Consider the following 13,680-nt stretch of genomic DNA (forward strand, 5'->3'; position numbering starts at 1 on the left):
GATTGAATAAAGTGTACAGTCAATATCTTTCTAAATAAATTAAAATTTAAGGATTGTTGATTATACATCACTTTCTCATACCATTTAATTAACAAACACATCTAGTGATCTCCAGACTAGTCAACAAGCATTTATTAAGCTGCTATTATGTGCCAAGCACTGTGCTAAATCCTGGGTATAAAAAGAAATGCAAAGGAGGCAGCTGGGTAGCTCAGTGGATTGAGAGCCAGGCCTAGAGACGGGAGGTCCTAGGTTCAAATCCGGCCTCAGACACTTCCCAGCTGTGTGACCCTGGGCAAGTCACTTGACCCCCATTGCCTACCCTTACCACTCTTCCACCTATAAATCAATACACAGAAGTTAAGGGTTTAAAATTAAAAAAAAAAAAAAAAAAAAGAAAGGCAAATCCCATCCACAAAACCCCAGTCTCTGCTATTAAAAGCAATAGCTGACCATTAGCTTACCTTGCTGGCTACATGGTTCTTTTTCAAAAGCCAATAATTTCCCTAGGGCAAGTATCATTTCCCCACTTCTCTGGCTATGGAGAGCTATTGGTTATTATGTAAAACAATTTGTGTAATCCCTTCTGGAGGCTATGCTTGCCAATAGTATTTAAACTCTTTTACCTCAGGTCTACCCCAGTAGCCCAGTGCTAACTTGACTTGATGTGGCATCTATAAAAATAAAATAGGCAAGCACCCAAATAAGGGACAAAGAACTAGAAAATAAAGGTGGAAAATTGTTTCTTAGATACTTTTGATAGATGTCATCAATGTATCTTCGGTGGTAAATGAAGTGAAGCTCAAAGATGAACTTCCCTTCAGGGCCAGGCGTAAGGAACGCTAAAGAGACTCTTGTTTATGAAAAACAAACAATTTATTTAAATATATATAAGAAAAAAGGATTTCTAATTCTAAGGGACTCTAACTCCACCCAAATAAACTCCCAGGTTCTGCAAGGAACCCCTTCTCCTGTGGTTCACAGGCTACGCTAATCCTCCCTATCTAACTAACCAAATTTATACTATTCTAAATAAACCAAACCACTATAACTCTTAACTTCACCTTTAAGTTATAAAGATAACCAAGGCTAGCTGGTTGAGTCTCCACAAGAATCAAGTTAGGACTGAGCTTTAACAGATTCAGAGTCCAAACCCAAGACAAGGTTTTGTTTGGTCTTTTCAGAGTTTAACCAATCTATAGACAGTAACAGATAAATGAATAGTTTCCCAAGTTGGAAAACACTCCACTCCTTCAAGTCTTTCCCTCAGACTGAGATAGAGAGAGGCAAAGATGTTACCTTCTCCAGCCTTGAGAGAGAAAGAAGCTGTGTGTGGCTCTGTTGACTGCCAGGAGCCCACTGCCAAAATGCCACACCCAGAGAGTGTAACTGTCATAGAATAATGGTTATAACTGCCAACAGCTCTATTTGAAACTCCAATTCTTCCTCAAGCCAGTTTCTCTACTTCTTATCTCTAAACTAATAAAACAAGACGTATTTTCTAATATCATCCTTATATATCCCAGGTATATTCTAATCTTGAAAGTATTATTGATGTATTAATATTGTAACCTATGTGCTCATGTGCCAGACTCATGGTCATATTATTTTTTGATCATTGTATTTAATTGATACTCTGTTAATTCTAACTATTCTCCAAACCAAAGGTCAGGAGAATTCCTGGACAGGGCATTATCTGCCACAGGGTCCTAGCTCCCACCTTGTCAGACCAAATTCCTTACCAGGTCACATGTTTGATTAACCTCCTCCTCTTTGATCATGTGATTGTCAGTTGGGCCAATATTAAGTGCTATGCCATGTCACATGTTCATTAGCAACCTCCCACTCCCCATTCCTTGATTCCCCAATAAAAGGTTGGGGACATGTATAGCATTCTCTCTCTCTCTCTTCCACCATCAGAGTAACATGCATGCTGGATCCCATGTTCTTGAATCCTTGTCTCTGAGTCTTTCTTCCTTTGTTATGCTCCCCCCCATCCCCTTCACCCACTTTCCCTCAGTTTCTAACTCTCCTTCTCAGTGTCCACCCACGAATATATTAAAATGTGGCTGCAGAAAACTGTAATATTTGAGGTACTCTAGATCATAATCTTCTTGCCTTGATTAAAGACCCCTTATTATTATTACTTTTGGTAGTTTTGTTTATCCAAGTTGACTTTGCTTTCAAGGAACATGTTGTCTACTAGAGGAGACAACACACAGACAACTATATTAAGGATATAGTATAAATTGTAGATAGTGGAGATAGAGAAAGAACTCTTGTAGAAGGAAAGAAGCAGAGATGAGAAAGAAGGGAATTTAAAGCATGAGAGACAGCCAGTGAAAATGAACAATCAGGAAATGGAGTTCTTATGTGATGAATATTAAAAAAAAAAAAAAAAAAAAAAAGGCCAATGCCACTGGATGGAAGAGTAAGAGTTAGTGGTGGACTATAAGACATAAGAAAACTAGAAAGGTAGATGGAGGCCAGGTTATGAACGTCTTTGGATGCCAGATAGAGGATTTTATACTTACAAATTTATTGAATAAGGGTGTAATGTGGTCAGACCTTTCTTTAGGAAGATTAACGTGATAGGCCTGGAAGATACAAAGAATGATATAGCTCAGCTCTCCAGGACAGCTCTAAATTGTTAGGAAATTTTGGCTTATTCAAAATCAGGTATTCCTAGGGTTGAGCAAAACAACTATAACATTTTCAAATGAACTGTATTTGCTAGGTTTTCTTTATGACTTGTGTTATATTCATATCCTGGGAAATGATGGATGCCACCTTGAATGTCAGGGAAGGCAGTTGGAAGACATTGGAATGTTCCTGGGTGCTGTGAGCCAGGGGCAAACATCAGTTGGCCTGGCAGTATAAATAACCCTGACAGCCACTTGGAAGGGCCTTTGGGTCTTTTGGTCTTTGGGCTATTTAGGTCTTTAGGTTTCTGGATCTTTCTAGCTCTTTAGGTCTCTATGTCTCTGGGTGGTGAAGGGAGGCTGGGAGGTCTATGAAGAAGAGGGTAGGAAGAATCTGAATATTTCCTGAAGACTGGGAGAGCTAGTGCATCACCAAACACTGATAGTGAGAAAGCTGAGAGAATAAGATCACCAACACAGCTGTGTCAACAGCAGTCCCTATTCTCTGGCTAGGCTGTGGCTAGGCTGGGCCAGAGGTGTAGTGTAGAATAAAGCTCCAGCTTCTACTAGATCAGTGATTCCCAAAGTGGGCACTACCACACCCTGGTGGGTGCTGCAGCGATCCAGGAGAGTGGTGATGGCCACAGGTGCATTTATCTTTCCTATTAATTGCTTTTAAAATTAAAAAAATAGTAATTTCCAGGGGGCTAAGTAGTATTTTTTTCTGGAAAGGGGGTGGTAGGCCAAAAAAGTTTGGGAACCACTGTACTAGATCAATAGCCTCCAGTCCTGATTGTCAACCAGTTATAGATATTAGATTGACAGGGTCTCCAATCCCCATTCCTTATCCTGTTTATCCTTTCCCTGATTATAGATTATAGATAAAGAGAGTTTAACAAGTACCTTCCCAAGTGGTCTTTATATCGCGACCCTTGGGGAGGGAGTCAAGGCAGTCAGATATTAAACATGATCCAAGGCAAATCAAAAGCCCTAAAATAATTTATCCAACCCCAGGTTGGACCTGAAAGGGTTACCCATCCACCTTACCTTTCGGGGTCCTCGCTGGGCAACTGTTAAGAGAAAAAGGGAAATTATAACAACTATCGAGGGTGATTGGAGTTGGTGTTCCTCCATCATCTGTAACTAGGGAGAATACATAGATACACTCACATAACTATATATCTATATCTCCCTAGGCCCTCCTGGGACCTCTTTGAACCTGCTTACTCATTTAAAATGGCTAAAATTTTTTATCTATCTGCCTCATCAATTCCTGTATTTTAGGCCTTGCCTTTCTAAGGTTTCCTTCATTATATGATTACAGAAAACTTGGTATAACAAGAGAAAAGTGGGAAGTAATTTAAAATGAGGGAGAAATGCTCCCCTAATTTGGAATATTAATGTCATACGTAAGTTGGCAATGATCAACAGACAGCTGTAGAACTTGATGGGAACTCAGCTGGTCCATTTCTCAGGCCTTCCATTTGTCTTTGTGACTGCATTAATAACCAATTTTCCTTCTCTAGCATTTCTTTTCCCAGTTATCTTCCCATACAATTATAATGATTAAAAAATAAAAGAACAGTAGAGAAAATGATCAAAGAAAAAGGATCTTTAATCTGGCAAGCTCCTACTCTTCTCCACTCTATAGCTCCCTGGCTCAAAGTCCAATTCAAAAGCCCCTCCTTAGCGTGGGATTGATCCATTTATAGACCAATCCAACTCCAGGAAGTAGGGGGAGGGAACCCTGGGAGATACAAGGCATGCTGGAGGATATAGTTTCCCAGCATACAGGTTTTCTTAAAGCACACATTCCTCCCTGGGATCCACTGGGGAGACCAGTCTCCCCAATGGATCCTGCAAACAGCCAAACTTTCAACTAAAAATACATATTGTTTTTTAAGAGGAAAATACAACAATTTGGAAAGAATAAGGAAACAAAAGAGAAAAAGGACAAAATCAATTAGGGGCCAGTCCCCTTTGGCATGACAATGTACATATAAAACAAATGTATTCCACAAAGCAAATGCATTTAACCCCCCAAAGTTCAATTTGGCACATCCAAAAGTTTGCTCAGGATCTCTTGGAGCAGTATGTGGTCTCTGCAGGTATCTTTATGGCATCTTTTGCAGACCATTCACTTTCTGGATTCTGGGAGGCAGCAAGTTTCTTACCCTAAAATTACTTTTAAAAGAACTTAAACTTTTCATTATAAGATAATAACACATTCCCCTGCCCTGAGGAGGACATAGAGAAACATAGAAATCACACAGGGATACATGGCTGAAATATGAAGTACATGAATCAATGCGAAAGAAAAATATCAGAAACATCACAAAAATCCAAATAACAAGTGTATGAAATATAAAAAATACAAATGTTATATAAAAGAAATCCTAAGTAAGGAAAAATAAAATTATAACAGGTCCTTGAATTAGGACCCGATCAAAGTGATTTATGTCTGATTAGCCTGTAATAGTAATCATGCGCTTTCCCACTCAGCAGCCAGATCTACAGTAAATTGCCACAGTAATAAAAGATAGAAAAGGGTCTAGATGCTTGAAGCAAATGGGAAATATCATTCCCAGGTTTGGTCTTTTGTCGTCTCTCAGGGACAGGGGAGCCAGAACAACCAATGTTAGGTACTTGATAGAAAGTGTTTTACAAGGAGTGTAGTACAAGGTGTCCTGCATCTAACATATGTCAAACCCCGAAACCTTGAGTCTCACACAAGGTTCAAGTCCTTTTGTATTGGCGCAGAATCTCATCAATCCTACCAGAATCGGTTTGTCTCTTTGGCCTGCGTGCTCATTTGGCACTATTCAGGTTAAATCTATGCAGGTGAAGTCTATGCTCCTTTTTGATCCCTTTTCCTGGAATCAGACACATTTATGAAGCAAAGTCTCATAATATTTAAACAACCACTGGCAGTTTCCACAGTCTAAGGCTATTGAGCATGCATTTACATTTAGGACTAACGGATATTTTAAAACTTACGCCTGTGTAAAGTAAAAAAAAAAACCAACACAACTTTTAATATTGGTGATGTGCTTCAAGTACAAAAAAACGGGAGAAAGGAAAAGAGAGAAAATCAAATACTATACTGCACATGCAAGGAAAAACAATAATAAAAAATGTTTTAAAAATCAAAAATATATATCACACTATCAGTGACACACTTTGTCAGTCAACAAGAGGTAGCATACAAAGGTTCCTCACCTAAAAATGAGATCCATTTCCTTTTTAACTTAGCCATGATCCACAGTGTGAGTACAAATGATTTTCACAAAGTAACAGGTTTACAAAACAGTAATACAATAGGCAATGCACATACAAGGAAAGTATCAAAATTCACAAAAAGCACATCAACTTATTTAAAGGTTATGAATACAGATTTCTCCCAACTAGTTTATGGACAAAATTACAAAGGTATTTTCTCAGGGTTAAGTATAGGATGGCACAAATACAGACAATGCAACAGAATATATATCACATAACAAAAATTACAATAGCTAAAAGTGACAGAGTACTAGAACAGAATTGTCTCAAAGCAAACAATCAGTATAATAGGATATAGTTATTCATCATCTTTAGAAGGTGCACTCTTTACATGGGAGCAATGGATCAAAGAGTCCCTTTCTCCAATTTGGAATTGTCAACAGGACTTGGAATGGACTGTCATAGGCAGGTTGAGTTGCCTCAGTATGCCAGAAGTTCTTTACGTGAACTTTATTACCAGGGTGCAAGTCATGGAGTGAAAAATCTATAGAACGGGCTTGTACAGCAGCTCCAGATTCATGGAGTTCTCACAATTTAGTTTGTAAGTCTCGAATATATGAGGCAATGGAAGTCTCTCCCCTAGTAATGATGTATATGTGGGGGAGAAAGGCTTATTCTGTATAGGAGGATGCCGAAAAAGCATCTCAAATGATGAGACTATAGATCACCTCTGGGCCTGGTTCTAAGATAAAATAGGGCCAGAGGGAGAATTTCAGGCCATTTTAAATGAGTCTCAGTGCACAATTTTCCAATCATAGTTTTTAGTTCTTTATTCAATCATTCAACTTGGCCTGAGCTCTGGGGATGGTATGGTACATGGAATTTAGGAGTTATCCCCAAACATGTATAAATTTGAGACAGGATCTAATATCCTGGGGAGTAAAAGGTATGTGGTACCCTCAGGTCACCATGTTCCCATTCATCCTTAAGGTGGGCACTTCCCTTAAGGGGAAAATGTCTTCAAATGAACTGGTTGCAGTTCTTGTCTTTTTACTGGATGTCTATGTTGATACAGAGAAAGTAAGGAGAGGGGAGGGGGTAGAGCTGGGTGGGGATGGTCAGGGCTGGGGGCTGGGACAAGGGGCAGGAGTGGGCGGAGCACTGGGAGAAGGGACAGGGAAGGGGAGGGTGGCCAGGAGCTGTACAAGATGAGAGAGGAGAACTTCCATCTGAGGTTTAGGTGAGGAAGGATCTTCCTTCCCAGGTATAGGTGGGAAGGGATCTTCCGTTTGCATTTGGAGACCAGGCAAGGATTTTTTAAAATAATCCAATCGGGCCTGCATTTGGAGCAGGGTAGCCATTTGGTGTTGTAATGAGGGAAGAAGAGAAAGGGGTTGCATAGGTTACAGGTAAAAGAGGGGATTTTGCAAAGAGAGGTTTGCTGGACCTGACCATATGGTGTGGACTTGGTGATGCTGAGTTCTAGAACTCAGGGAACAGATAAAAGTGAGCACCAGCAGTTACTGTTGTGGAGACAGTCTTGGAGCTTCAATTTCCTCTCTATCAGAGGAGGTTTTGATTTCCTATAGCGGGAACATCTCTGGTGTTCCTGTCTGGAGAAATCCTTCACTCCTTGAGATCCAACAGTGTTTCCTGTCTACTGAGAAAGTGTTCCCAGCTGCTCTGAAGATCTTTGACCAGCAAGCCAAGACAACTACCAGTAGTGGGAAGGCCTGAAGCCATCTGAGGCCTAACCCTGCTAGGGTTGGACCCTAACATAAAGGGTTCACCCAAAAGTTACTCAGAAGACCTACAAGAGTACTTGGGTACTACAAGAGTAATCTGGGAGGATTAATACTGTAAGGTAATCAGGTAGCTGGGGAATTTAGACAGACAGAGCAGGAATTTAAGGAGCTTGGAAGATAACAAAGAAATCTCTATGCAGAGGTTGTAGAAGGTGGGAAATTAGCTAGACCCCTTAGAGTTGGGGAAACCTAATTCTTTAATCCTCCCCTCCATCATACCCTGTTTAAAAATAAACCCCTGTCCTGTTTTTAAACAATCTGCTAGTCTGTGCAGCCCACTGGTCAACGTGTGACACTCAGAGGCCCCTTCTCTGTGGGGTACCAAGGAATCAACTAAACCTTAGTGCCTTGTTATTATCAACATTAACCATCAAGAATATATACATATTTCAGTGTTTCATGTTGAGCTTAATAAAAAGAAAAGCTCCTAAGATTATCAAAAGAAAAAGCCAGTCTGAACCCCTAAGGTTTTCCAATTTTAGAAAAATCCCTGGGGACAAAAGGCTTTCTATTAAAGTTGCAAAATACTACAACACTGTATTGCAGCCAAAGAGCAAAACAAAACTGGAACCCTCCCTATGCCTGGTAAGTTGGCAGGTGCAAAGCCCTCCCAGGAAGGAGCCTAAGAAGGAGGTTGGGCAGGAAACTGGAGGTTTAAATGGCAGTGGGGAAGGGGGGAGAGTTTTAGAAGAAAGAAAAAATACCCCGTGGGTGGAGGGAGGGGTTGGCTATGGCCAGAAGCAGGGGCAAGTAGCAAGGGGCACTCTGCTAAGGGGTGGGGAAAGGAGTTATACCTTCCTGTAGGCTAGTGCAGGTAGGAGCAGCTCTGGGGATGGATGGCATAGCTGGGGCTGAGCAGGAGCAGCACCTGCAGCGTTGGCAGGTGGCCAGTGAGCGAGGCCTGGGTGGGAGGGAGGAAGTCTGGGGAGCCCCCAAGTAGAGGCTCAGTTGTGGGGAAAGGCAGGGAGAGAGAGTGAGTAAGAGAGAAACAGTAGCAATGCAGGAGGGAAGCGGAGATGAGCTGGAACGAGGGAGAAGCAGAAGAGGGACGGCAGATGGGGGGTGGGGAGAGAAAGATGGAGAGCACAGGGGAGGGCGGCAGTGGTAGCAGGAAGGAGGAAAGCCGAAGGAAGGAGGAGGAAAATTGCCGAAGTGCGGCTCTTCTGGGGGCGTCAGCCAGAGGAGCTAGGCTGAAGAAGAGAAAAGGGGGTGGGGGAAGCAGCCAGAAAAGACAAAAGGGGGGGGGGAAGCAAGAGATCTCAGCAGGGGGTCTGAAGAGAAGGTGGAGGAAGAGGAGGAGAGAGGAGTGGGAAGGAGGAAAGAGGAGGGGGACGAGGGATGAAGAGCAGGAGATGGAGTGGAAGTCGGAGTGGGAAAGGAGCCTCTAGAAAGCAGCTTCCTGCCTTTTGTTGGGCAGGTAGGGCAGGGAGCCTGGGAAACTGGGGAGGGTACCTACTTACCTGAAAGGTTCTTGGTCCCTTTGTGGGTCGCCAAATGTAATGATTAAAAAAATAAAAGAACAGTAGTGAAATAATTATCTACAAAGGATAGTGTTGATGATATTGAGATATTGAGGTTGATTGGATTCCCTGGTATCCCTTAGTGAAGAAAGCCTAAGTTTCCTTCAACTGCACTTTTTATTCTCCAGACAAGGTTTGTAAAAAACAGGACTGGGATTTATTTGAAAAGAAGGTATAATGAAGGGAAGGATTAAAGGAATAGGGGTTCCCTAACTCTAAGGGTTTCTCACTAGCCACCCACCTTCTAAAACCCCTCATGGGGTATCTTCTGTGACTTGAAGCTCCCTGGAGCCCTAACCTGTCTGTCTAGATCGCCAAACCTGACTAGTTTAACTGACTCTATTTAATCCTCCTAGATTGATTTGTAGGATAAACAGGTCTGTTAGTATCTTCAGGGTGAACTCTTTATGGCTGATTTCAACCCTAGCCAGGCCAAGCTGAAGCTGGCTTCTGACCTTCACCAACACAGGCTAGCCAGTCACAGATCTTCTGAGTAGTCAGGAACACTTATGATTTTAAAGCAAGAAAGGGTTTCTCCAGTCAGGAAAAACAGAGATTTGGTATCGTCATTTCCAGGGAATAGGAAGCCAAAACTCCTCGGTTCAAGAGAGAGAAGTCCAAGGCCTGGACAGCTCAAAAGATAGGAAGTCTAAGAGCCTCTAGTAAGGGTTGGTGTTCACTTTTTAATCCTCTCTGTGTTCCAGAATCCAGACTTCTTTGGTTCCTAGCATGTGGCTGCTCTCTGCTTGCAAAAACTCCTTTTCTTACTTACTGCAACCCATTTCTCTTCTTTCCATCTAACAGTAGAGAAAATGATCAAAGAAAAAGGATCTTTGATCCGGCAAGCGCCTACTCTTCTCCTCCACTCTGCAGATCCCGGCTCAAAGTCAGATTCAAAAGCCCCTCCCTAGTGCGGGATTAGTCCATTTAGAGACCAATCCCATGCCAGGAAGCAGTAGGGAGGGAATCCTGGGAGGTGCAAGGCCTGCTGGGAGGGTGTAATTCCTCAGCATGTAGTTTTCTTAAAGCACAAACAATTCACTCTTAGATGGCAATTTTCTCTAACCATGCTCAGGGTTTAAAATAAATTATCTTCTGTTATTAACAATTACTTCTAGGCTCCATCATTTCTTTCCTAAATTCTTCTGATTCCACCTTAGGACAAACACATCTGGCCATCTAGGCCATCTAGGCCTATCCTGAACTATTATTTATTATTATTATTCCTGTTGACTCCTTAGGAGCATAGGGCCGCAACCATCTCACGCCATCGGACTCTGTTCTGGGCAACTTCCCCCAGCTGGGACCATGTCATTCCGACTGTTTTTGTTTCATTTTTCGGCAGATCTTTGCCAGGTCTGTTTTGGTCTTCCAACTTTCCTCCTCCCTGAAGGGTTCCAGCTCAATGCTTGTCTGGCTACGTTGTCTTCCGGTTTTCGTAGCATATGCCCTATCCATCTCCACTTACGTTTCTTTATGTCCTGACTTAACGGGATACTGAGACTAGCATTGGAGATCTTTTCAGGCCATCTGATGTTCAAGATGTGACGTAGGCATCTGTTAACAAAGACCTGGAGTTTGTTGGTGTTAGCCCTGGTCACTCTCCAGCTTTCTGATCCATATAGGAGGATGGCCTTTACGTTGCTATTGAAGATTCAGAGCTTAGTGACGAGGGACAGTGCTTTGGAGATCCAGACAGACAGCAGGGTGTTAAATGCATGTCTGGCTTTGTTGATTCGGTTTCTGATGTCCTCATCTGCTCCGCCGTCCTTATTGACTATGCTACCCAAATAGATGAAGTGGTCCGTCTCCTTGATGTTTTCTCCCTGTAGTTGGATTGGCAGGTCCTGTGTGTTGTTGACTGTGATCACCTGGTCTTCTTCTTGTTGATCTTCAGACCTGTCTTCTCCACTTCTTCGGAGAGTCGTGCAAGTTTGGCTTGCGCATCCTGCTGCTTGTGAGAAAGGAGACAGATGTCATCGGCAAAGTCAAGGTCCTCGAGCTGCTTGGTAAGAGTCCATTGTATGCCCGTATTGTTGTCCTTGGTAATTCTTCTCATGGTCCAATCTATGACCATCAAGAAGATAAGGGGCGAAAGCATGCAGCCTTGCTTCACTCCGGTCTTCACTTTGAAGGGAGCCGTCAGTTTCCCATTATGGATGACCTGACAGGTAAAGTCTTTGTATAGCTGCTGGATGATGTTCTGCTAATATTAGAAAAGCCCTCTGGAATCCCTGCTGCAAATCCTCAAATTTAACAGATTTTACTTTAGACCACTTACTGAGGTAAAATGCTACCACTTTAAACCTTTCCTACTTTAGCTAAATTTGGGGAATAGCTCTCTTCTTTCTGGGTTCTTTACTTAAAGGGATTTTGCTCAGGGTAATTATAATTCCCAGGGTTAATAAGCAGAAATAGGGGTTAATAAGGATGCATAACAGTAATAATGGTGAAATAGAGTCTGCACTATGCTGCAAGATGGCTTTCCTTATGTAAATTGAGATGGCTGCCACTATTAATAATGGCGGGAAAGGGCACCCATAGCACAGGCCCTCGCCTCTCCCAGCCTCCCCCTCACTTATCTCAGTAATGATGATCAATTAGAAATCCACCACACCACCACAGAAGAGTAGATTGGATGATGGTTGCTGTGGTCATGTGGTTGTTGGCAATGGCGATCACAGGGCCCCCAGAGTTGCGTCCCTTGCTGCATTCCACTGCTCCCTGCTCCAATGGCCGGAAGTGAGGTCCTCTAACAGCCTGGAAGCCCCAGAACTAGATGCTCTGTGTTGGAGTTCTGTTGTTTTGGCTACAGACCTCTGGCACAGAGTGTCTACACTACACTATAGCAAATGTTTCATCCTTAGGCATGTGGCCCCATACTTCTCTGTATGCAGCTGCATGTGGCCGTGTGTCATCGAAAATGGCTATGCGTGTCAGTGGTGACACGCATGTCATAGGTTCACTATAAGGGAATTAAGGAAAGGGATTCAATGCTTTCCTCAAGGCCTCCACACAGAGCTGCGTGCTACACACCCATGTGGAGTCCCAAGACGCTGGTTGCTCTGGTCACTGACCCCTGGGAGAGCTAACCGTGCTAGACTGACGACTCCGAGGAACAAAAGAATTTGGGGGACTGTAAGAATTAAAATTTAGTTATTATAGCTATATATTAAAAATATGTGGCCGCCAGGAATCAACAATTCAGGTTGATTCCGTAATTAAATCAGACCCAAGTCAGCATCGGGTTGAGGAGTTTATTTACAATCTGGTAGGTAAAGTAGGGATAAAGAGAAAAGGGGAGGTGGGAAGGCTAAATAAATGGAAGCTGTAAGCCACAAGGCCCAACAGCCAGATAGGTAGAGTTTAGAATTGGCCCAGCTAGGCCAAGGAAGCCAGCCTAACTTACCCACGTGACAATACAGAGTGTAAGCTGTCTGTGGTCTCAGGAGATGCTTCTTCCTCCAGTTCCAGAGGGCAACTGCCCCCACAGGAAGTTCACTCACTTACTTAAAGAGATCGTGTCTTTCATCACTTCCTGTGGTCCACCTCTAATTCAAATGGACAAATGGCAGTTTCTACATTGATTTGGATTGCCCAAAGGGCAGTCCCTTATTCTTGATTTGTTACTTATTGTCACGTGTGGGTAACTCGTCTCCCCTCCCCACTAAGGGAGGTGGGAGTGACATCATTAGCATGCCTGGGTTGAGTAGATTTTTGACTATTTATGGGATCTGGCTAATTCTATTTACACAGGACCTATACCATTTGGGGGATCCAGGGACAAGGAAAGATGATTGACTTTACCATAAGCTAGGGTGTAAGAAAAGGGGCTACTTACAATGGATGCTAAAAGGATGGTCCCTGTCCAGGTGTGGGTCTTCTTTGGAAAGGGTCTCTGATATAATGGGGAAGACTACCTAAGACAAAAAGAGTACTTAGTATTTGTTTAGCCCCACATAACTGGGATTGTCATTTACCTTAGGGTCAATTTATTCAGTCTGAAACTGCTAGCTTGAGATTCCCTTCAGAGTGGATTCTCACTGGAACAGGGAACAAGTATAAGCTTTGGGGTTGTCAACTTGCAAACTAATCCTAAAACTTGGGGGTTCATTGGATCTTACTAGGGTACAAGTTTGCAGGTTTCTAGATTCCACTTTGATACTTGCTAGTCTGTCAAAGAGCTTCCTAAAAATCTAGCCTGCTTTTTTTGTAAACTCCTCCATTCCTTCCCCTTCAGAGTACGATCATAAGCGCCAAAAGAGGTGAGCTCTTCAATTGACATCGTTTTACTCATTTTGGAATTGCTCTCCCAACTCCAAGTAAGTGCCAGGTGTTCCAGTTGGGGAGTATTTTTCAAAAGCCCCGCCTCGAAAACGTAGTGATTCCTTCTTCTTTCTAGTACACCGGATATAGTCCTGAGCCCAGGCACCGCGGGGGGGGGGGGGGGGGGGGGAACCCCAGGGCACGCTGGAGCGTGTAGTTCTGAGGCCG

Source organism: Gracilinanus agilis, chromosome 6, assembly GCF_016433145.1.
Source record: "Gracilinanus agilis isolate LMUSP501 chromosome 6, AgileGrace, whole genome shotgun sequence".
NCBI classification, from domain to species: domain Eukaryota; kingdom Metazoa; phylum Chordata; class Mammalia; order Didelphimorphia; family Didelphidae; genus Gracilinanus; species Gracilinanus agilis.